The 25,387-nt window shown below is 43.3% G+C and overlaps 1 long non-coding RNA gene across 1 annotated transcript in view; it reads left to right on the top strand.

The window, feature by feature from the left end:
• Positions 1 to 25,387, top strand: part of LOC309565378 — a 724,777-nt gene that overhangs the window by 293,856 nt on the left and 405,534 nt on the right. The window lies entirely within an intron of this gene.

The raw sequence follows: 25,387 nt of genomic DNA, 5'->3' as shown, positions 1-25,387 counted from the left end.
TCGCTTACATTTGAGCTAACTTCCCACACCTTGTGTACAAACCTAAGCCCATCAAGACAGTTTGGTGTGGAGGATCTTGAGTGGTTTCACAGAGCCCTGACCTCAACCCTACTCAACACCTTTGGGAAGAACTGGAACAAACCAGGTCTTCTCATCCAACTTCTCCAGAAAGAAATAGTTTGATGAGTTTGGAGTGGAGGAACTTGAGTGGCCTGCACAGAGACCTGACCTCAACCCTACTGGACACCTTTGGAAGGAATTAGAACAAGCCAGGTCTCCTTATCCAACATCTCCATAAAGAAATGGCTTAATATGTTTGGAGGAACTCAAGTAATCTGCATTGAGCCCTTAACCTCAATTCTACTAAACATCTTTGTAAAGAACTGGAACAAGCCACATCTTCCCATCTAACATCACCATAAAGACATGGTTTGAAGAGTTTGAAGTAGAGGAGCCCCAACCCTACTGAACACCTTTAGGCCCCTTTCACACATACGGTCCGTTCAGTTCATCACTTCAGTCACGTCAAAATGTATCAGTTTTTCATCCGTTTTTCATCCATTTTTCATCCGTTTTTTGTCCGTTTTTCCTCAGTTTTTTGTCCGTTTTCATCCATTTTTCATCCATTTTTCACCCGTTTTTCATCCGTTTTTTTGTTTTTACATCCACTACCAATGCAAAAACGGATGAAAAACGGACCGTTTGTCTGTTTACATCCGTTTTTCGTCCAATTCGTTTTTTTGACGAATGAAAAATAGGGCATTCATCCGTTCCATAAAACGGACATTGACGGAAGCGGATGAAAACTGATGTTAACGGATGATCATCCCCTGTCATCCGTTTTTACATAGAGATGCATTGATATCCGTTTTTCATCTGTCAACGGATGGATGAAAAACGGACAAACGGACCGTATGTGTGAAAGGGGCCTTAAGATGAATTGGAATGCCAATTGCATGCCAGGTCTTCTTATCCAACATCTTTACAACAACCTTACCTCACAAATGCCCTTTTGGTTGAATATATACTGTACAAATTCCAAATAATACACTCCAATATCTTTTTAAAAACCTTCCAAGAAGAATGGAGGCTGTTATAGCCGCAAAGTGGGCCCACTCTATATTACATCGGAGTTCCACCCTTAATAAAAATACCCCCGGGACAGTCAGGGCTAGTGCATTCCACAATGGATAGCCTCTGAACTGTCCCAGGTCGCACTTACCTTTGAGAAGAAATACTTACCTTGAAAATATCTTGTCCAGCGCTGCCATCTCAGGTGTGGGCAGCTGAAGCCAGCGCGTCCTCTTCGGCGTCCTCTTCTGTGTCCTCTTCGTCCCAGAATGCCCTGCACCGGCCCAGCTCGTCATGTCCGGTGCAGGCACGTCATTCCTGCACAGCTTCTGGGCATGCCTAGAAGCTGTTTAGCAGTGAATGACGTGCCTGCACCGGAAGTGACGAGCGGGGCCGGTGTAGGCGCATTGATTCCTGGGAGCGATGACGCTCAGCTCCCAGGAATCAATGCAAGCAGGAAGTGATGGCGTGGGCCACGGCCGAAGAGAGAGGAAGAGGAAGTAAGGCGAGTATATTTTCTTCTAAAACAAGGTAAGTAAAGAAAAAAATAAAACGTGATTATCCATTTCTTTTTCAGGTGACAGAGCAAGCAGATGGGGAAAAGTGACTTTTAAGGGTGGAACTTCACTTTAATGCCCATGATTGTGGAATGAGATGTCCGACAAGCTCAATTAGGTGTGATAATCAAGTGTCCACAAATGCTTGGCGATATAATGTATACAATGTTACAAATAAATGAAGTAGGTGGTGAAGCTGAAGGGATTTCCATATGAGATTTTGTCCTCTACATTAATAAGGTTTGCAGCAATAGCAGTAAAATTCCCACGGGTTTGGAGACTGGTACTGTTTTACTATGTAATATATTTTTTCAGCTATGCACCAGAGGACTTTACCGTAGTTATACGCATGTTTTGGTGTATCAAAGTGAAATTAAGTAGAGCTGAACAGCAGAAAAAACGTAAATGCAGCCACTGTGAATGGAAGTGAAGTGAAGCCCAAATCTTGTGGTTAATGAGTAGTGAGAGGGTAATCACTGCAGGTCAATTATGTGAAAGCTGTCTTTTCAGGTTACATCTTCTGGCTGCTATTATCTGATTTCATACAGAAAAGCCTCCTCTTATGTCGTTGATTATTTAGCATTGTATACACTTTAGCAAGTACAAGTACAGGGTGTTTAATTTTGTAATAGAATGTAGCAGACATACAGTATCTCAAAAGTGAGTACACCCCTCACATTTTTGTAAATATTTTATTCTATCTTTTCATGTGACAACACTGAAGAAATGACACTTTGCTACAATGTAAGGGCTCTTTCACACGGGCGTTCCGTATGTCCGTTTTTCATCCCATCCGTTTGCGGATGAAAAACTGATCATAATCCGCTGACATCCGTTTTTCGTCCGTTCCGTTCAGTTCAGTTTTTTGGAACGGAAGAGAACCCTATTTTTTCTTCCGTTCAAAAAACGGAACGGACGCAAAAATGGATGTCAGTAGTGTCATCCGCTGACATCCGTATTTACATAGACTTACATTATGTCCGTTTTTCATCCGCAAATGAATGGGATGAAAAATGGACATACGGACCGGATGACACAAGTGTCATCCGTGTCCGTTTCAAAAAAAAAAAAAGGACCTGATCGGGCAAAAAAACACTGAACGCCCGTGTGAAAGAGCCCTTAAGTAGTGAGTGTACAACTTGTATAACAGTGTAAATTTGCTGTCCCCTCAAAATAACTCAACACACAGCCATTAATGTCTAAACCGCTGGCAACAAAAGTGAGTACACCCCTAAGTGAAAATGTCCAAATTGGGCCCAAAGTGTCAATATTTTGTGTGGCCACCATTATTTTCCAGCACTGCCTTAACTCTCTTGGGCATGGAGTTCACCAGAGCTTCACAGGCTGCCACTGGAGTCCTCTTCCACTCCTCCATGATGATATCACGGAGCTTGTGGATGTTAGAGACCTTGCGCTCCTCCACCTTCCGTTTGAGGATTCCCCACAGATACTCAATAGGCTTTAGGTCTGGAGACATGTTTGGCCAGTCCATCACCTTTACCCTCAGCTTCTTTAGCAAGGCAGTGGTCGTCTTGGAGGTGTGTTTGGGGTCATTATCATGTTGGAATACTGCCCTGCGGCCCAGTCTCTGAAGGGAGGGGATCATGCTCTGCTTCAGTATGTCACAGTACATGTTGGCATTCATGGTTCCCTCAATGAACTGTAGCTCCCCAGTGCCGGCAGCACTCATGCAGCCCTAGACCATGACACTCCCACCACCATGCTTGACTGTAGGCAAGACACACTTGTCTTTGTACTCAAAAAGCAAACCAAGTCTAACAGGGAAAATACTGTAGGTGAGGAAAAAATGGGGATTTTAATGTGCCATAAGAACATTGAATTATAAAAAATGTAATATAAATTTTAGTAAAGACATAATAATAAAAACATCAAATGACAATGTAACATCTAAAAGGTGTATCATATAAAGTAATGCATCCTGTAATGTGATGGATCTGATTTCTACTATTTTTAGACATTTTTCAATTTTGAGTCATTGTGTAGAATATTGAGTGTCAACATAGGGCGGTGCTATGGACACCATGAATATAATCAGTGCCTCATCCTAAATTCAATTCAAGTGGTATGGAGTAACAAGATGGATTTTAATGGCACAGCATATTTTACAAACACTGGTTTATAAAAATAATTATTTGCTTACTTAAAAAATGTCACACATAACATACATAAAAAACAACATATTTACAAATAAGCAAGGTCCTCTATATTCACAGCCCTAGAAAACACCTAATTCCCGATGTTGGGAAACATCCTACAATATACCCTAATTTTAGCACACCCCAACCAACATGGGGGAATTTGCTAGAGGTAGTTAAGGGTAAGCAACATCGGCGAGGTGGAATCAGGATTTGACACTGAGCTCTACATGTTTCGCACACTAGCACTTCTTCAGGAACATGTCAAGTGGGCCATACTGTATCTTCTATAGAGGTAAAGAAAAAAAATATACAAATCATATTTAACCGGTTACCGAAAGCCCGCCCACCCGCCCGCCTATTTACTGGGGCAGTGCGGCTCTCCTGCGCAAACCGACGTAGACTTACGTCGGTCACGCGCCTGCAGCTAGGGGACGAGGGCACACCGCCGGGCAGCGCGCTCCCGCCCCCACTCGGCAGTGGGGACACCGATGCACGGGGCAGGCGGCTCCGATTGCCGTCTGACACCTGCGATCGTTCCCCGCTGGGAGAGAAGGACGGGCAGCTATTATAAACACAGCCGGGAGAAGACACTTGCTGATTCCCCTGCCAGCATGTGGTCTGGTCATATGGTATTGATTTGTCTCCTGATGAAAATTCACAAAATCAGTAAAAAGGAATATTATTTGTGCCCAGGGCTTTTTTTCAGCGGGAACGCGGGGGGAACGCAGTTCCGGCACCTCCAGTCTGAAGGTATGCAATGGCAAAGGGGTGCTGGGGTCAGTGGGGTGAGCTGAAGGACCTATTGACGCTGGCTGCTGGGGGATCTATTGTTGCAGGGGTGAATCTATTGTTGCTGGAGGGCATTTTGTTGTGGGGGGGCTACTGTTGCAGTGGAGGATTTATTGTTGCTTGGGGGAACTATTGTTGCTGGGGGGGGCTATTGTTGTTGGGGGGGGTCTATTGTTGCAGGGGAGGATTTATGGGGGGGGGCGATTGTTGCAGGGGAGGATTTATTGTTGCTTTGGGGCTATTGTTGCTTATTGCAGGGGATCTATTTTACTGTTTTTTCTATTGTTGCAGGGGAAGATTTATTGTTGCTCGGGGATCTATTGTTAGGGGGGGGGGTCTATTTCTGCTGATTCCAGGGGATCTATATTTCTGCTTTTCTAGTTATCATTAACAAATTCTATACAAATTACCTAGAACCACAACATGATACTTGGTTCTGTATTCTCTAAAAGGGGGGGTACTGAGAGGTGAGTAGAGGGTGGAACCAAAGGACCGAGCTCGGAGGTGGGTAGGGGGTGGAGACAAGGGGTGACTCAAAAGAGGGGAGTACCTGCATCTATTCTTGGAGAAAAAAAGCCCTGTTTGTGCCACAAAAGCGGTTATTTCTGCAACAGTTATTACAGAAAGACGAGAGTCACAACACCTCGGAGACATTCCAGTACAAAACATATCTAAAATGAAATAACATTGAATTCCAACAAGCCCATCAAGGTCAGAGACGGTGGAGTCTTGCTAATCAAATAACTGTACTTGTTGAGACTAAACTGGATATTAAATAAAAAACATCTGTACTGTCATTTTGAAGTGTAACAGGCTCACTTAAAGCTGTACTGCAGCCACAAAAACTTTTATCTAACCACTTCTGGACCCGAAGGTTTTACCCCCTTAAATACCAGGCCATTGTCTGCGATACGGCACTGCGTTACTTTAACTGACAATTGCGCGGTCGTGCGATGCTGTACCCAAATAAATTGTATGTCCTTTTTTTCCTAAAAATAGAGCTTTCTTTTGGTGGTATTTGACCACTTCTGCTGTTTTTATTTTTTGCGCTATAAACAAAAAAAGAGCGACAATTCTGAAGAAAAAAACAATATTTTTTTACTTTCTGCTATAAAACATTCCCAATAAAAAATTTTTTTTTTAAAAAAATCAAATTTTTTCCAAATTTTAGGCCAATTTGTATTTGTATTTCAAGGGTTCCTCTGTGTTGAAAAGGTTGAGAAATGCTGTCCAAAAGTCTTTTCCTCACTGTGCGTGCAGATGCACTCACACCCGCCTGCTGCCATTCCTGAGCAAGCTCTGCACTGGTGGTGTCCCGATCCTGCAGCTCAATCATTTGTAGGAGACGGTCCTGGCACTTTCTGGACTTTCTTGGGCACCCTGAAGCCTATTTCACAAATGCAGTGGAAATGTTTTTATGGGATTAAGTTAATTTTCATGGCAAAGAGGGACTTTGCAATTAATTGCAATTCTGACCACTCTTCATAACATTCTGAAGTATATGCAAATTGCCATCATAAAAACTGAGGCAGTTAATATTTGTGTCATTCCCCAAAGCTTTTGGCCACGGCTGTAGACTTCAGTGCCGTCAAGTGACGGGTGCCCTTTAAGTGGGCATTTGCTTGAGTAGGACTTTTTTTTCACTTTCCTTTGTTCTATACCCCTAGGCTGATGGTTGGCCATGTGCTCACCTTTCCTTCCTTTTTCTGAGTGTTTCCTGAGATAACATCCATTTAGGATGGTGTAGGGTGCACATCCCTCTCACCTAGAGTACGATGATTTTTTTCCGGATGCCCCCAACAATCGGAAAAGGGATTTATCTGAGAAAATAATTTTACCCCAGTCCTCAGCAGTCCAATCCCTGTACCTTTTGCAGAATACCAGTCTGTCCCTGATGTTTTTCCTGGAGAAAAGTGGCATATTTGCTGCCATTCTTGACACCAGACCATCCTCCAAAAGCAGGGTTTCTCAACCAGGGTTCTGTGGAACCCTAGGGTTCCTCCTGAGATTGCTAGGAGTTCCTCCTGAGGTTGCTAGGGGTTTCTCCTGAGGTTGCACGGGGTTCCTTGAGAAATGGGCAATTTCTACCTCTCAGATAAGTTCCCAATGACACCATTGTTCCTTTTAGCTATCTTTAAGGGGGTAATTCTTCCCAATGATGACAAGAGTAAGGAGCATTCTTCCCACTGACTGTCACACCAATGTATCATGAGTTTTGGATTTTTAGCAGGGGTTCCCTGAGACCAGAAATGTATTTCAAGGCTTCCTCTGTGTTGAAAAGGTTGAGAAAGGCTGTCCAAAAGTCTTTTCCTCACTGTACGTGCAGATGCACTCACACCCGCCTGCTGCCATTCCTGAGCAAGCTCTGCACTGGTGGTGCCCTGATCCCGCAGCTGAATCAACTGTAGGAGAAGGTCCTGGCGCTTGATGGACTTTCTTGTGTGCCCTGAAGCCTTCTTCACAAATGCAGTGGGACTAAGTTAATTTTCATGGCAAAGAGGGGCTTTGCAATTATTTGCAATTCTGACCACTCTTCATAACATTCTGGAGCATATGCAAATTGTCATCATAAAAACTGAGGCAGATAATATTTGTGTCATTCTCAAAACTTTTGGCTGTAGACTTAAGTGCCCTCAAGTGACAGGTGCACTTTAAATGGGCATTTCCTAGAGTAGAACTTATTTTCACTTTCCTTTGTTCTATACCCCATTCTAGGCTGATGGTTGGCCATGTCCTCACCTTTCCTTCCTTTTTCTGAGTGTTTCCTGAGATAACATCCATTCAGGATATGGTTGGGTGCACATCCTTCTCACCTAGAGTACGATGATTACACATAAAATAATGATTGTGGTTTCCTATCCAGGCCTTTTGTGAGTCCGCTAGGAATGAAGGGGTTAAACAACGGGGGTCAGACAAGAGATGAAGTCATGGAACATAGTTTGTGGAAAGGGATATGGAGGGTTCCTGTTCTTACATCAGTCAGTAGCTGCCAGGTCGGGCTCACGCTGATAGGTTAGCGCGCCGTATAAAAGACATTTGGAAACGTTTAAAATTATTAAAAATAATAACGTTAACAGTCACATAACGTTACTAAAAAAGGATATATGGGGTCATGCATTAAAGTACTTCTCTGGCTCCAACGAAACATTGGAGAAGCGGTCTCTTTTTTTCTTTACAAGATGTTTCATACACTGTAACAACATCTTATAGACCCCTTACTGATAATAAATAGTTGGCAGTTATAGTCTAGGTGCAGTGGAAAAGAGGAATTGCTGGCAAAATAAGAAACCAATCACCTCTTTGGCGATGCTAAAAAAAACAAAGATTGCAACTGTGCTAAAATGTAGGTTTTACTGTTGACTTATTAAATGGATATTCAACGCTCAGGTGAAACTATGCAATTCCCCCAGCAGCTAGAGCAACATTTCCCACCAAGGGACAAGGCAGGAGGGACAGCCGCCGAGGGCACAGCAGTAACGGAGGGCGCCTCCTCACTACATGGAAGTTCCAGATCAGTAGCTAGAAACCAAGGGCTGCAATTTCATATCTGTTCTAACAGCTACTGCTGTCACACCCCAGATGATGTCTATTTAGACGAAACGCGTCAGGTCTACTGCAAATGCAATCTTATATCTACTTGTACAAGCGTTATAACATCAAGTCTGTGTAAGTGTGTTTCTTCTTTTTTCTATTAAATGTTTTAAAAAGATACACACTATGTGAGCTTTTTATTTTTTGATCGTCCGGGAGAGGATTTCTTGCTGCTCTTACTGCTATTGGCTATAGTACAAGTGGATGATGTTGAAGGATTGAGCCATTAATCTTTGGATATTATACTGGTATAAGGTCCATTTACTTCAAAGAAGCCTGAATGACCCAAAATGTATATACTTTATTGGGTCCACTACATCTGGTAAGCCTTCATTACAGTTGTCCTGTTGGTGACGGTTAAGCACCTGAATTCACAATAGAAGATTTACCAGCATTTTTGCTCATCTATGGCGGAATCTGTGGACTTTTGTGCTATGATGAGCCATTTTTATTGACAGCATCAGCCACTTTATCACTTATGCACTTTTATATTTTATATATATATATATATTTTTTTTTATAAATATATGTATTTTATGTTTTTGTGGTTTATATCTAATTTTGAACTTTATTGCCCAGCACTGCAGTAATTTTTGCAGTTTACATGTAACTCTGCACTTTATGTATTGTAGCATTTAGCTACTTTATAAGTTGCACAATTCAGCACTGTAATTACGTGGTTTTGCACATCAGTTTATGCACTTTATTTTTTGGCTAACATATATTTATGCATTAGCACCATTGCACTTTATAATATAATTCAACAACGCTGCAAATTTTTGCTTTTCCATCTGCTGTCACACCATGCTCTAACATACTTGCTCACCACCCCATCTGCCCACAGCTGACACGAAAACACACGATGTATGTGTAACTACCTTCCAGCCACAAGAAAGCAAGCGACTGGCCATGAAGGGGCAGTGCACACTCCATGCCAACCATAGGTAGTTGGAGCAAGGGGGCAAAAAATGTGCACAAGGTGGTATACCGGTTCTATGGCATGTATTAGAAGGGTAGCACAGTTATGCATTCTTGTCCTGAGCACTGGATCCCAGTACTGCTGCCCACCCTGGGCAGGTATCTTAACAGTAAGTTTACCAGCGCTTCAAAATTAACTCAGTAATACAGTCCCATATCATCAGTTCTGTTCTTCCTTTAAAAAGTTATTTTAAATTCTCATCTTGTGACCCCCTAAAGCAGGGATCTCCAAACTACGGCCCTCCAGCTGTTGCGGAACTACACGTCCCATGTGGCATTGCAAAACTCTGGCATTCATAGACATGATTAGGCATGATGGGAACTGTAATTCCTGAACAACTGGAGGGCCAAAGTTTGGAGACCCCTGCCCTAAAGCATGTGAGGGTCAAAAAAAGCGTTTTATTGCAATCCACGTGTCGGTGTTTTCTTCCTTGCACACTGTGCTCTTTCCCTAGAGAAGTTATATTAAAAAAGAAAGAAAAATATAGTGCAATACGTTCTTAACCACTTCCATACCGGCATATAGTCAAATGACGCCGGTAGGATGGCTTTCTAGATCCGGGCGCGTCCCCGGGGGAGCGCAGCCCAGTGATCGGGGGTGAGGCTTGTCCCTGGGACTGAGCCCAACCCCGATCAAGGTAAACAGCCAAATGAAATTGGCTGTTTACCACGTGATCGGCTGTGTCAATCACAGCCGATCACATGAGCGGCTCCAGCGCGAGCCGCTCGTTCTCTCTTCAATGTGCGCCCCCTGGGCGATCGGGGACGAGGCTCGTCCCTCGGACAGAGCCCATCCCCGATCTAGGTAAAGAGCCAATTAAATTCAATTAAATTGGCTTTTTACCCCGTGCCTGGCTGTCAATCACAGCCGGTCACAGAATGTCAACAGAGAACACGGTAACTAGCTGTCACCATGTTCTCCTCCTCACACACTGATCCTGTGTGAGGAGGAGATTGTGATAACAGCTAGTTACCAATTACAGTGCACCCCAAAACACACTGATTGCCCGCCCCAATAAAGAACACCTGTCACTAGCCCATCAAAGTACCTGTCACTAGCCCATCAAAGTACCTGTCACTAGCCCATCAAAGTACCCGAGTACCTGTCACCAGCCCATCAGTGTACCCGAGTACCTGTCACCAGCCCATCAGAGTACCCGAGTACCTGTCACCAGCCCATCAGAGTACCCGAGTACCTGTCACCAACCCATCAGAGTACCCGAGTACCTGTCACCAGCCCATCAGGTACTCTGATGACAGGTACTCTGATGGGCTGGTGACAGGTACTCGGGTACTCTGATGGGCTGGTGACAGGTACTTGGGTACTCTGATGACAGGTACTCAGGTACTCTGATGGGCAGGTGACAGTTACTCGGGTACTCTGATGACAGGTACTCGGGTACTCCGATGGGCTGGTGACAGGTACTGGGTTACTGCGTTGACAGGTACTTGGGTACTCTGATGACAGGTACTTGGGAACTTGGAGACCCCAAGTACCTGTCATCGGAGTACCCGAGTACCTGTTATCAGAGTACCCGAGTACCTGTTTCCAGCCCAGAGTGCCCGAGTACCTATCTGCATCCCATCAGATTACCTGAGTACCTGTCTCTAGCCCATCAGAATACCCAAGTACCTCTCTGAAGCTCATCAGAGTACCCAAGTACCTTTCTGAAGCCGATCAGTGTACCTGAGTACCTGTCTGCAGCCCATCAGAGTACCTGAGTACCTATCTGCAGCCCATGCCTCCTAGATTATGTGTTGGGGTGTTTTCTTTCCAAAATTGGGTCATTTTGTGTGGGTTTCCATTGTCTTAGTGTTCCAGGGCCTTCAAAAGTGTGATAGGTTGTAATGAAATTAGATGTGTAATTTATGCTTCTAGAACACCTGACGGTGCTCCTTGGATGTTGGGCCTCTGTATGTGGCTATGCTGGGACAAAGTCCCACATATGTGGTATCGCCATACTCAGGAGGAGTAGTAGAATGTATTTTGGGGTGTCATTTTTGCTATCTCCATGCTATGTGTTAGAAATATCCTATGAATTGACAACTTTGTGAAAAAAAAGGCGTTTTCATTTTCTTTCCACATTTTCAAAAAACTGGTGGAAAAAAATGACATGTTCAAAAGACTCATTATACCTCCTAGACTATACGTTGGGGTGTTTGCTTTTCAAAATGGGGTCATTTTGTGGGTAATTCCCTTGTCCTGGTGCTCCAGGGCCTTCAAAAGTGTGATAGGTCATTAGGAAATTATATGTGTATTTTATGCTCCTAGAACACCTGAAGGTGCTCCTTGCATGTTGGGCCTCTGTATGTAGACAGGCTGTGTAAAAGTCTCACACATGTGGTATCGCCATACTCAGGAGGAGTAGCAGAATGTATTTTGGGGTGTAATTGCAAGAATGCATATACTGTGTGTGAGAAATAACTTGTTATTATGACAATTTTGTATAAAAAAAAATATATATATTTCTTAATTTTCCCAAGAATTGTGGGAAAAAATTACAACTTCAAAAAACTCACCATGCCTCTTACTAAATACCCTGAAATTTCTACTTTCCAAAAAGGGGTAATTTAGGGGGTATTTGTACCGTCCTGACATTTCAGGGCGTGAGATAGGCCGTCGGTACATCAGGTGTGATCAATTTTCAATGATTCACACCATTGTTTGTAGACTCAATAACTTTCACACAGACTAAATAATAACCACTAATTTGGGTTATTTTTACCAAAGATATGTAGAAGTATAAATTTTGGCCCAAATTTATGAAAAAAATTACTTATTTGCAAAATTTTATAATAGAAACTAAAACAAAATGTGTTTTTTTCAAAATTTTCGCTCTTTTTTTACTTATATTGCAAAAAATAAAAAACCCAGTGGTGATTAAATACTACCAAAAGAAAGCTCTATTTGTGTGAAAAAAAATGATAAAAAATGTAATTGGGTACAGTGATGTATGACTGAGTAATTATCATTCAAAGTGAGAGAGAGCCAAAAGCTGAAAATTGGTCTGGGCAGGAAGGGGGTGTAACTGCTCTGTATGGAAGTGGTTAAGCAAACCACAAAATACTGATAACTGATTGTGCTCACATTTATTGTGCCAATACAATGCAAACATTAGTCTTCACGGTGTGGTTTACCCACCAAGTGCCATCTCACAAGCCAAAATACTCTTACCAAACTCTGTTGCCCTAAAGTCCTATCACTCCTCACGCATTTCGTCATGTGACTTTCTCAAAGGATTGTTTGAAGTTTTTACGAAATGTAACAAGTGACATCAGACCGAAACTGGAAGGGACTGTAATATTGAGTTATATTGAAGCGCTGGTTAACCTATATTTACTTTTATTCATTGATTTCAAAATGTCTTTTAATAAAAGATTTTGCATATACATACAAAATAAAATATAAAAACACAATACAAAATTACAAAAAGCTGCGACAGTAGGTGCAGAATAACAAGCTGCAGTTGTACAGTCAAAAAACAGCAAAGAGCAATGCCTATGGTTAGAACAGCAAGTGTCCCACAATATAACATCAGCAGAAAAGGACCTCTCTACAAGGTCATCCCTTGGTCAGGGATGGAACTAATAAACTCTAGAGATCAAAGCTCCCCTGTAGGAGACAATAGGGCCATATCTAGCTTAACAAAATATGCATGGAAAACCTTACAACTCTATCTGACACTGTAAGCGAGGAAGCCACCAATCCACCCCCACCTTGTCAAATTTATGAGGTACCCCTTTATTAGCATATGTGGCCTTGTATAGGGGAAGGACCTTATTTATTAAAGCTTTCCAGGCTACGACTGTTGGACCATCAGTTATTTTCCATGATAATATAGGTTCCCTTCAATATAAAAATATAAGGGTAAGTAGGGTATGTATGGCCTTGGTAGAGGCTAAATCATCTACTAATCATCTACTAAGCTCAAGAGACAATGTCTTACTGACCGTTGGAGGGGTATGGTAGCAATAGCTTGAGCACACTGAAGTACCTCAGCCCTAAACGTCTGAAAAGCGTGGCAGTCCCAAAAGACATGCATGAAATCAGTCCTAGTCCTGGCCAAGCAACGGCAGCATGAGGAGGAATTGTCTCCAAAAATTTTTGGAGCATCCCAAACATCTTACCAACCTTTAGCATCAGGGTCAGAGATACCCGATTCCCAATGAGATCCACATTGACTGAGTAGTCTATGCGTTTTAGGGAAAAGAAATGTTTATATAGTGGACAATGGCTTTGTTAGATCCCCATCCTGTAACATAGTTTCTAAATCAGAGGGTGCAAAGGAAGTTCGAGTGCTCCCAAATTGTGATTGATAGGCAAGCCTAAGTTGTATATACTGTACAAAAAAAAATAGAAAAAAAGTATTGGGAAGATGATAAAGAACTTAACTCATCGAAAGCTCTCAAAGTCCTATTATGTACTATATCACCAAGATACTTACTTTTATGGTTGACTCCTCTTTGCTTCCAGTTCCAGTGACAAACTGCCATAAACTATACAGGATGCCATTGGGACAGGAAGTTAGATCAAATGGCTTCCTCCAGTTCAGTACCAAAGTGCCCATTGTGGTGAATTTCTCCCTAAAACCGGCTTCACCGCATGTGTGGTGGGTCTACAGGCTTTGGCATTGGGGTGAATATACTTATGTGGTAGATGCTTTCCAGGGTGTTTAGTCCACTCCAGAAATTCTGTTTTAGGGCTTACTGACCCCCTTTAAAGAACAAAATGGAAAGTTAACACAGACATCAGTTGCCCACACAGGGGTTTTTCCACATCAACATGAATAGGCAAATGAAAATGCTGAGCCACCTGGTTCCCTTCTCAGCAGCACTGCTGCTCTTCTTACCAGTCCCTCTGACTTTGTTGCCCAGCTATTCTGGTTCTCTTAGCTCACTTAGCCTTTAGTCGCAGCAACCTGCTGCTCGGCCCACTTCTGGCCTTTGGATAGGGGTTCTCCTGAAACCCCGATAGGAGCCAACCTGACTCCTAGAACGAGACCTCCTGTCTCCTGGCCACTGGCTTGGGCACCCCTGACCCCTGGTTGAGACTTCCTGTCTCCAACATGAGAGCTGTCTCCAAACTGGGAGCCCTGAGCTATCGTCAGGATTGAGTATAAAATGACCCTGCACACCTGTGTACTCACACAGGCTGCAGGCATCCAGAAAAATCCAGACACTGGATTGAAGGTTCCATCTCATCCAAGACACTTTGGAACCTTCAAGCTCCAGGCCCCACTCCAGGTTTACAGAATCCAGAGAAAGCCAAAAACACAGCTTTCTCTGCTCAGAAACCATAGTCTGGAACCTTGCATTAAGCCTAATGTGTCCTTTTCTCCTACATTTTCACAGTGGCAGGGCCTCGCACTGTCACATTCCTTTGTCATACATGCCAATCAGTGTTGGGGGTAACGAGTTACAACGTAACGGATTACTGTAACTAAGTTACTTTTTTTGGTAACGTAGTAAAGTAAAGCTTTACATTCGTAACATCGGTAACTAACTTACTTTACTTGCCTTGAGGAACGCACTTTCCTGCGTTACTCAAGAGAGGGTATCGGGAGGCTGTAGAGCAGGAACTTTTTCTCCATTTTCGGGCGTAGGTATATGAAGTCAAGTGTCGCCCACTGCCTATGCGCCTCTGCTCTCCTCGGCGGAGTGATTCTCCGCTCCCTCCGCAGGTGCCGCACATAGCTGTTGGGTACTGGAATGACTTTGTTATGGACAACAGTGTTAGTCTGATTCTGAAGCACCTAGTACAGCCAGCCAGCCATAACAAAGTCAAGTCAGTACCCAACAGCCACATGACACTGTGACAGAGCCAGTCTCAGCAGCTTGGATCTCTGTTCTTGTAGCTTTACCCTATATTTCACTGTCACAGTCACTCTCACCAGATCAATCCCTCTCTCGTCTAAAGTTATCAGCAGCTCTATCTATGCAGCTCTGTGTGCAGCCACCCAACCAGTGTGCACACACAGCAAAGATTCGGGGCACAGCAGTCTTTTACAGCAGCACAATCTCTCTGGTCATGGACCACTCTCTTCATTTCTGTTCCTTAGCAGCATGGTACTCCCCTGGCCCCTGCACAGTTCACTATTGCACAGCTTGCTCTGCAGTCTGCACACAGTTTGGCTGCACTGTCCTGCTCTTTGTGAGCTCACCCAGACTTCACCACACTTGCTCTCCACACTACCATGCTGGTGGCACAGCACTCCACATCTCAGCTTCCGGCTCTCCTCCTCATGGCCCCCTGCCACCACTCCCTGCTCACAGCTGGTAGGTGGGCCTTGTTTGATAGCTTGATCTTGTTTTCCCTTTAAAGCAAAGCATTAGTGTCAACAGTTTGCTTCTGAGAGCCACTAGTATGATGGGTATGAATAAACCCACAATCCATTGTGTTATAGTAAATGTTTGTCCATGTATCTTCTTCTTCTACACTGTCTATTAAAAAAGAGTAAAGTAAAGTAATAAGTAGTGAAGTTACTTTTCAAATGCAGTAACTAGTAAAGTAATCTCATTACAATTTACAGAAGTAACTAGTAACTAGTTACATTTTTTGAGTAACTACCCCAACACTGATGCCAATTGTCCCAGATTTGCCAGGACACTTCCATATTTTGGCTCCCTGTCCTGTCAAACTGTGTCCCGGATCATGTCCCAGGGACACAGTTACCGCACATGCACAGTAACTAAAAAAATGCACTAATTGCAGGGATCGAGGCCTCGAATGGATGGAACGCATAAACTGGTTGTGATCGGCTGTCCTTGCATATTTACCAATAGGGTTCAGCCAGACAGGGTGCTGTCTTGACTTAATTTTAGTGCTCTGGACAAGCAAACAGAACAAGCCCAGTCCGTGTAGAGCCAATGATTATTTATCCAAGCCAGTGATACAAAGACCCCTCCTCTGCGGAAACACATTATTTTATCTAATTAGTCCATGGTTAGATGTCTCTTTTTTGGTCACAGAAGGACATAAATAAAAACATTGTCTTTATTTTTTATAGGCCTTTAAAAGGATTATTTCAGTAGTCTAGTGATTGCGTTTTACATCTTAAAAGGGTGTCAATCACTTTAGCGAAATAATGCACGTTTGTCAGTGTGTCCAAACCCCTATTTTTTATTTTATTTTCCAAGGCATCTGTTTACCATAAAAATATGCCTACATCTGTTGGGAGATGTCAGTATTTGTAAAAAGATTAAAAGCAGATTTTCTGGTGTTCTAAGCCATAAAAGAAAGGCAATAGGATTTACTGCTGTTCAATGACAGTTTGTGTGCTTCGGGACCACAGGGTAGGCATCAACCACCATAAAATGACCACAAAAGGACTTGCAGCCTTAGCCAGGAGCATAATGGATATACACAAATCACTTTTACTTGAGGATGAGGAGGATGAAAGACCCGATTCAGGATGATATTGATGCATGCCGTGTCTATAAATCGGGCTAATTCGATGCACAATGGCATGAAAGGTGGGTTTGGTTGGGATCAAACCATCTGACACGACAAGCCGATAATATGGCACTTTGAAAAGTTTCTCTCGACTACAGATGTCACAGAAATGTTAATGTGCATTGAACATATGGAGGGAGCAAGGGACGTGGGAACGGCGCTGTACAGCCACACATGGTGGGAACATGCAAAACCAAAACCGATGGTTGGAAATATTATAATATAACTGTTTAGAGATGTTTATTATTTTACTTTTGACTTTTGCAATTTTTGTTTGTTCTCCTGATTTTTTATTAAAAATAAATTTGACCAAGAACTATCTCACTGTATGAAATCCCAAATCAAGCCAGTCATATGAGGATCATAAAAAAGACCTAGTATTAGATATATACACTCACCGGCCACTTTATTACGTACACCTTGCTAGTACCCAGGGCTGGCCCAAGACATTGTGCTGCCTGGGCCAAGAAAAAAATGCTGCCCCCCCCCCCAAAAAAAAAAATCATGACAAACAAAAAGCCCCCACATCCATAATTTTATATAAATATAACATTTTGAAAATATATATTATTGTAGCACCCTCCTAATTAGGTGCTATTCGTTCTTCCCTTTTTCCAGGTTTGTGGGATACTCCGTAGATTTTTCCAATAGGATTTTTGTAGGGGGCGGCTGCCCCAGAGCCAATGGGGACATGGCTCATTTTGGTGGGGGGTGGATGTATCACCCTCCTAGGTAGGTGCTAGGCAGAGAAAGTATAGTTGCTCTGTCTGCTTATCAGGAGAGCCTGATTAATAGTTAGGCCTGTTGCATGTGTCCAGGGTGTGATTCATCTGGGCTGAGGGAGTGTCCCCACTGTATCCAATAGGGGAGCCTATTGGACAGTGGAGGAAACCCAGCCATTGACACACAGGCTTTTCTAACTATCTCAGTGGGTTGGCACAAGCAGTGGTGCATTCTAGGATACGTTATAAAAGCCAAGGGCACATGTGACAGGGTGTCTTTGGGTGGGAAGCCAAGAAGCCCCAGAAGGAGGGTGACGGTTGTCTCCTCTTCTGAAGGTGTGGAAGGTGGTCACAGGCAGCCGGCCTAGTGGACCAGCAAAGTTTGACTGAACCTAAAGGTCCAGTGAAGCTGACTGAGGAGGTGAAGGCAGAGCAACTCTCGAAAAACATTGTCTGTGAGTACAGGGGAGCTTGCCAATGGGTCTGTCCAGGAAGGGGACCACTCCAGTGGCTAGAGTCAGTGGATGAGTGTCAGCGCACAGGCAGTGAGAGTAAAGGGGGTGCCAAGTTGTTAACCCTAAAGAGAATATTCAAACGGGAACAGTCAATTTATCTTCACTTCAGTGGCAAGGTGAAGCAGTGGCCTTGCCTCATTCTATTCAGTTGTCGTCAGAATTGTGCATAGTTACTAGTTGGAGTATCCCACTCATCCCTTCTCCCATCCCAGTTCTAAATAAAGCATAAAAACCAAATCCCCTGGACTGATTATTGTCTGAGCCAAGGACTTTTAATGTCATTTATCTACTGTCAGTTGCTAATGGTGACCCAGGGGAACCCAAGAAGTGTAATTATTAGCAGCTCTCTAGGGGGCAGTGCTACATTTTGGGGCTTGTCCAGAATATCGCTTACTGGAATGGCTGCTAACGGCAACAACCATAGAAAACTTTTGGAAATTTAATTTTTCTCTCAAGAACTGTGTTCTAATGCTCAAGAGAAGTGTGAAGCCTGCTCTACCAGAGATAGGGAGAGTGGGATGAAGAATCAAATGCACAGTGATGGTTGCCAACGGCAACGGAAGAATATTTGTCCGAATTGCAAATTGTCTGCTCAAGCGATGTGTCAGAGAGCAGGAGAAATGCATCTTGCTGTACAAATGGACTGTGTCTGCTTAACAGTAAAAGGTACAAGTGTGGGCGGAGAAAATGGTGGCCTAGGGCCCAGGGCACGTGGATCATTGTGCCGGGGGCCATGTGTGTGCCAGAGCTATACAGGAAAATGTTGACCGTGCATCCAAGGACAGCGGGACATTGTTCCAAAATAGTGGCCAAATGGATGCTGTAAAGAAAACTGTTGACCATGCATTCAATGACAGTGGGACATTTTTCCAATACAGTATGGCGAGTCTTGCCTGTACAAGTGCTGTGACCGTGCAATGCCTGACAGCAGGACAGTTCTACTACATAGCAAAGAGGGCCAGCTGGCTGAGAGTGATGGAGCCACAGCTGGGGCCCTGGTACAGACAAGGATGGCGGATGTGTGCAAGCTGAGAGGCACGGTCCGCTTTACAGTAACTTTCATGCAGGCTGAATTGAGATGGAGCAGCATTGGAGGGGTTACTGTACCGTGCGGGAAAATGTGCGATGGAAAGATCTGCCTAGCAGGAGGAGCCACCACCAATTTGGAGTTGTGGCCAGAGATGCCGCCCACGCACAGCCAATCCAGGGAAGGAAGGAAAGCCTGTAAATTACTGCTGCAGGCATCATTCAGATATAATTTTTTTCCGCTGGCGATTTCCTTTACCATAATAATAATCATAGTGGCTCTTCAGCCGCTTGATCGTTCTTACAGGCAGCGGAAGGGGACATCCCCCCTCCTGCCGCCCTCTGGTGCTTCCACCGGCTCGCCCGTGCGATCGGCCAGCCAGGGAAGCTATCGGCTGCCGGCGGAAGTTTACAATAGAGACTGCGAGGACCAGATGGTCCCTGGCAGTCTCTATGACTCTCGGAGGCCCGAGCGCGACATGATGACGTCACGCCCGGCCTGGCAGTTTCAATACTGCACTGATCTTGGCATTCAGCTGAGATTGTTTTTTTTTTAAAATTATTTCAGGCTTTCTAGCCTGTAGGAGAGATCTGAGGTCACTAGGACCTGTCATTCACTATTCCTATTACAAGAGATGTTTACATTCCTTGTAATAGGAATAAAAGTGATAAAAAAAATAATAAATTAAAGGGAAAGTGTAAAAATTAAAAAAATAAAATAAACAAAAAAAAAAAAATTGAAAATGCCCCCGTCCCCCCGTGCTTGCACGCAGAAGCGAACACATGCGTACGTCACGGCCACATATGTAAATTACGTTCAATCCATACATGTGAGGTATTTCCACAAATGTTAGAACGAGAGCAACAATTCTAGCCCAAGACCTCCACTGTAACTCAAAACTGGTAACCTGTAAAAAATTTTAAATCGTCGCCTATAGAGATTTTTAAGTACCAAAGCTCGGCGTCATTCCACGAATGTGCGCAATTTTAAAGCGTGACATGTTAGGTATCTATTTACTCGGCATAACATTGTCTTTCATATTATACAAAAAAATGGGCTAACTTTAGTGCTTTGTTTTTTTTAATTTACAAAACAATGTTTTTTCCAAAAAAAAAAAACCGCATTTGAAAATTTTCTGCCCAAATACAGTGTGACATAAAAAGTTGCAATGACCTCCATTTTATTCCCTAGGGTTTCTGTTAAAAAATATATATATATATATAATGTTTGGGGGTTCCGAGTAATTTTCTAGCAAAAAAATAATGATTTTTACATGTAGGAGCGGAGTGCCAGAAATCGCCCGGTATGGAAGTGGTTAATATATACAACAACAAAAAATAAATAAAAATACGAGACTTTACAATCACTTTAAAAGTTCTGCTTTAATTATCTCCAGAAATTCTCAGGCCTGTAAGGAAAATAGGACCGTCCGCAAAAATCTCAAGCAAGACTTTTTTTTCCTGCCCTGAAATCTTTGTTTGTGGCCTTTGAGAACCGGAGTTGGGTGGCCTGGATTAAAAGTTTAACATCTTCGCCAAATTTAGCAACGGTGATATAATGTGTTTTCCTAAGCACAAAGGACATGGCCTGCCCTCCCGAAGGAAGACAGGTCTTTAGTAAGAGTTTAGAGTAGAGAACCTCCGCTCTTTAATGGGGTGAAGCCAAGCGTGGCATGTAATCCTTACAGGTGGGTGGAAGACAGACAAAGAGGAATTTCTTACTGGTGATGAGCATTGTTTGACAAGGGGATGTGCACAGGCAGATATAGGAGAAGCTGAAATCACACACAAAATAGCATGAAAACAAGCCAGCCAGAGCTAATAATAACACAACTAGCGCACATTATCAGCGTGCTTTACAAATCCCTTAATGGGAGATCCTGCGAGGATCCCTTCTCACCTGGGCAAACAGCTCGCTTCCTACTCATGTGTGTCTGAAGAAGTGGATGTGTATTGATAGGCTCCCAGGCAGTTTGAGGGACACAATGAACGGCTCTTAACTTCTCAGGAAGAGAAGGAACAGAATAAAGAAAGACCTTAAGTAAACTGTTGCTATAAATATCAATGCTGGGATTTTACCTGGTTTTGTGGTCTTCCCATTCTGATTTCACGCAATTCACAATACAAAAGGCAACACCACAAATAGTTACATAGTTACATAGTAGTTGAGGTTGAATAAAGACGATAGTCCATCCAGTTCAACCTGTGTAGGTGTCCCCATACCCCTGAATGTTTAGATCCTTGAGATGTACATCCAAGAGTCTTTTAAAAGTAGCCATACTAACCACAGTTACTACCATTTGTGGAGGAGAGTTCCACAATCTTATTGCCCTTGCTGTAAAAAACCCCTTGCGTAGCCTGAAGTTAAATTGCTTCTCCTCTAATCTCATTGTATGGCCTCGTGTCCTCTTACACTCCTTGCGACTGAATCTTTTTTTTTCTATGCTGAGATCACCGTTGAGGTATTTGTAAATCGCTATCATGTCCCCTCTCAGGTGTCTCCTCTCCAGGGAGAATAAATCAAGCGTTTGTAAGTGCTCTTCATAATTAAGGTCCTCCAATCCCCAAATTAGTTCAGTTGCCCTTCTCTGGACTCTCTCCAGTTCCAACACATCCCTTCTGAAGACTGGTGACCAGAACTGGACAGAATACTCCAGATGCGGTCAGACCAGAGTTTTATAAAGTGGTAGAATTATAGTTTTATCTCTGGAATACATCCCCTTCCTTATGCATGCTAATATTCTGCCGGCTTTGCCAGCTGCAGCATGACATTGCATGATATTGCTAAGTCTATCTTCTACTAAGACTCCCAGATCTTTCTCCATTCCTAGAATGGAGAATTCCTACTACCATGACAGAATAAATAAGATCTGATCTAGTAGGGTAAATGCCTCCATAGTGCCTCACACAGATGCCAGGGAGCCCTAGAGTTAATAGGGCCCAGCTATGAGTAAGCGGGTTGAAAATAGCACGTTAGATGCTGTCTCGGACGGGAGGGTAAGAGTTAATGCCTTCACAGTTCTGGCCTTTTGGTGGGTTTTTCTGGGTCTGACCCACTGGTTCTGTGTAATATAAAAGGGTCAGGGGTGTGGGACTGGAGAGCTGGGAGATCCAAAGGGGTGAAGAAAAAAGAAAGTAAATGCTCGTGCGCTTGAGAGGTGGTATTGTGACGGATGGATACTGAAGGCCCACTACCACAAGCGCCACGTGGGCTGTGCTGCTACTCTCAGCAGGTCAGGGGAAACCAGAATGGCACACCAGCTCTGAGGAAGAGGGGACAACCCTCGAAACGCGTTAGTTCTTTTGGAGATATCCATTCCACGACTGTCACTGACCAGCAGGCCATGCCAAGTGGAATCTGGGTTCATTTACACTTAAATCTGCTTGAATTGTCCTCTTAATTTGTGAGTATGATGTGCATATATTTGAAATAAAACCTTTTTGCAAAGATAATGCGCTAGGCGGGTAGATCCAAAGGGGTCCCAGGGCCCGTAATAGGCTCAACAGAAAATTGAGAATGTGCTCGTAAGGGAGAGAGATGGAGAATCACATCCTAGAGGAGCAGAAGAATGTCACTCACTACTACCTGGATGTAAAGTTATCAGAACTTGGGGTTTACCATTTTCCTTCCACTTCACAATTATGTGCCACTTTGTGTTGTTCTATCACATAAATTCCCAATAATATAAATTTATGATTTTGGTTGTTACATGACAAAATGTGGAAAATTTCAAGGGGAATGAATACTTTTTCAAGGCACTGTAATTATTCACATTTAAAGAGGTTGTAAACTCGTTTAACTTTTTTTTTTTTTTTTTTACAACCTGAAAGACAAATTGAGCTAGTATGCATTGTATACTATCTCATTATCAAATACTTACCTTATAACGAGCCCCCGCCGTGCCGCCCGCTCACCTGTATGACGGGCGACATGTTCAGTCGCCCGTCTTCCGGGATCGCGGCATCCGGCCATCTGATTGGCCGGAGCCGCGGTGACGTCACACGCGTGCGGGAGCCGACGGTCACGGCACGGGACTCTGAAGGAACGGCACCAGCGGCCGTTCCTTCAGAGGGCATGCGCCAGTGACGTCACTGGATGCATGTAAGGTAAATATCTCCTAAACGGTGCATGTTTAGGGGATATTTACAGTACCTATAGGTAAGCCTTAATATAGGATCACCTATAGGTAAAAGTGTCAGAGGAGGGTTTACTTCCTCTTTAACTGGACTTGTCCTGTAGGGTTGAAGATGTTTTGCTACTTATCCAAAAGCTTCTTCAGTTTACAGATGGGACCAATGGTAGGAATTGGTGCACAGCTACACTTCTTCCAAATAGCTATGTTAAAGGTCTTTGCCGAAAATGCATAAACCTCAACTGAGATTTACTTAGTCCAAACCTTGAACAAGTCCAGGTGAACAGGTGGTCCTGAACAGTTCCAGGTAGTTTTACTCCATGGGGAACTGCAGCAGTCCAGCAACAAGTTCCTATAGCAGTCCAGCAACCAGTTCCTACAGAAGTCCAGCAACAGGTTCCTAAAGCAGTCCAACAACAGTTTGCTATAGCATTGACGACCTTAGTGCGGCAGCCTTTAGCGTTATAGCTCAGTCTGGCTCTCCTAGCTGACACATACATACTGAGCAGCCCCAGTACAGGTTTTAACAGGAAAACACAAATGTTTTTTTACCAGATAGACTTGCTGACATCACCTTAAAAATGATATTTAAGAATCAGTGTAGCGACATACCTTCCATCCCACACACTTTTCCAGAGAACATTACAACAGTCACCATGTTACAATAGTCAATGGCACAGTCTGCTGGGACACGCTCTAAGAAAGAAAGATAAAGATGATTGTATCAGTTCCAGACGAAGCCCTATGACCTATTTATAAGAACCTAGGACACTGTCTGTCATCTCAACATGCTTCTGGCTACATATTTTGTAGATATGACCGAAAACTGACTAGTCATCAATCAAAGGGAGTAAACCGTGTAACATATTACTCCACTAATAGCTCGATGGCACAATTGATGATTTCTTTTTTTTTTTTGTGCTTTAAAATTAACAGAGAAAATGTAAGAATGGGGAAGGCGCAAATGTTCCTTAATAAATTAGATGTAAACCCAAGTTGAAGGACATTTAGATTGCCAAATCTTCAAAGGTCCATCACCTTCAGACACCCAGGAAAAAAACTGAGAACTCACTGAGTGGAATAGGGTTATATGGTTGAACTGCCCAAGGGGAGTGTGCCCTTAGAACGGGGGTGTCCAAACTACGACCCTCCAGCTGTTGCGGAACTACACATGCCATGAGGCATTGTAAATCTCTGACATTCACAGACATAACTAGGCATGATGGGAATTGTAGTTCCTGAACAGCTGGAGGGCCATAGTTTGGACACCCCTGCCTTAGAAGCATGCTAGTGTCCAAGCAACTGAAGGTATGAGCCTGATGTATGAATATGTTGCCTGTATCCTGTACTGTACTTCTTGATATGGAATCTTCAGATAAGTCAAAATTCCTCTTTTGCTGAAGTCCATACTGAACAGGATCCTGAAGATTATAAGGAGGCCGGTTGCTCTATCCAATCCATACCATACTCAGAATCCACTAATGGCCTTGCTGCCCTCTTTAGACTGGGATATCTATAATTGCAAAGAAAAGCAAAAATATGAGGGTGCATCAGCCTAGTTGTTAAGGTCAGACTCAGAGACCAGTAGCTATAGCAGAAGAAAGGCTCCCACCAAGCAGCTGTACATAAACAGGTCACCCTGGTGGATGACACGGACACCCTAGGTGTGGGGTCTAAGCACTAACCAGTATTCACCAGAGCATCTGATTATTGAGATGAATTTTGCTACATGTTATTACCAGGTCATGGTCCTCAGGATCCCCCCACCAGGAGGTGAGCAAGTCAGGGGCCAGTGGCAGACATAGCAGTTAAGGATCAAGCAGAAGCGTAGTCAGTAAACAAGCCAAAGGTCGGTAACAAGTGGTAGCAGGTTGGGATCAAGCAGAAGTGTAGTCGAGGTACAAGCCAAAGGTCAATAATGAATGATAGTGAAGATAAGGACAGCTGTAGGTATGCAAAGGTGCAAGATACCTGCTGGAGAGAGCACAATAATCTGGCAAACAGGAAGTGCAGAGACATGGCCTAAATAAGAAGTTAATGGGAGGAGCAAAGATTTCAAGGTTCACCAGAAACAAGAGACAAGGCCAGAATGTTCTAAGACAGAGGTTCTCAACTCCTGTCCTCAGGACCCACTAACAGGCCAGATTTGCAAGATAACTGAAATACATCACAGGTGATATAATTTGCTGCTCAATGATTGAAGTATTCTAGCCTGCATCTCCCCAAAGTAATACTTAAAATACTGGCCCTGACACCAGTGCATTATCAAAAGCCCCATTTACAAAACTCACAAAAGTTGTAAATACACAAGTTTGTGATAAATCCAACAATAACAGTATCTTGATTTCTATGAACAGGGAGTCCCTAGCAACATCGTACAAACCATTGCAAGA

This window comes from Pelophylax lessonae, assembly GCF_965119305.1.
Source record: "Pelophylax lessonae genome assembly, chromosome: 10".
NCBI classification, from domain to species: Eukaryota; Metazoa; Chordata; class Amphibia; order Anura; family Ranidae; genus Pelophylax; species Pelophylax lessonae.
This window is presented reverse-complemented; position numbering and strand designations above follow the sequence as displayed.